This window comes from Rhincodon typus, chromosome 7 (assembly GCF_021869965.1).
Source record: "Rhincodon typus isolate 14 chromosome 7, sRhiTyp1.1, whole genome shotgun sequence".
NCBI classification, from domain to species: Eukaryota; Metazoa; Chordata; class Chondrichthyes; order Orectolobiformes; family Rhincodontidae; genus Rhincodon; species Rhincodon typus.
In genome coordinates, this window is record NC_063338.1 from 67,489,080 (window position 1) to 67,490,009 (window position 930).

A 930-nucleotide genomic window follows, 5' to 3' on the forward strand; every position below is an offset into this window, starting at 1 on the left:
TTCAGTCTTTTGAGGCCTTCTGACATGGTAGTTAAACTTTACAGCTTTAACCATATCAAAAAGACTACTTCTGTTATCAAACCCTTGCAGTGACAGCTGTTTTAAAAAGTAAACTTGCAGTTTTGCAGGAATATTGAAGGTTATGTGGCAGAGATAAAAGAAATGTTGAGGGATCTTAACACGGATGTGATTAGATGAGATAACACAGTATGGAGCTGGAGAAGCACAGTAGGCCACGCAACATCAAAGGAGCAAGAAAGTTGACATTTCGAGTCCTTTTCTGAAGAAGGGATCTGACCTGAAACGTCAACTTTCTTGTTCCTCTGATGCTGCCTGGCCTGTTGTGCTTCTCCAGTTCCATACTGTGTTATCTCTAACTCCAGCATCTGCAGTTCTTGCTGTCTCTATGTGATTAGATGAACCTGGTTTGACAACTGGCCTGTCAAAGGATAGTTAGTTGGACTAGAACCAACATTGGCTTACTTGGTCAGAATCTTTGTTGTGGTGTTCCGATTGTACAGGCAAAAATTGGGGAATGTTAAAGAGTTTTTGGAAGTTTAAGGAAGAATGAAGGTGCAGCATGTGTCTGAGACATTGTTATACATTTCACAATTCCTTGACGTGCGAACGTTAAAAGCTTTTTCATAAAGCCATAAGGAACTGAAGCATGGTACTATTGAGCAAATGACATTTTCAGTCCACAAAGGACAGGACGTATACAGGAATAATATAAACAACAGGCCAGAAGTGAGACAAACAGGTAAATGGTGAGGGCTAGCCCCAGAACGCAAGCATGTCTCGAATATTGAATGTCTTGTTCAAAACAAGAAAATTACAATTGATTGTACAAGTATGAGTGGAGAATTGCCACTTTGATTAATGATCATAGGGGTTCCGCTAGTAGTGTTTGAATAGTCAGTTTATAGTTAT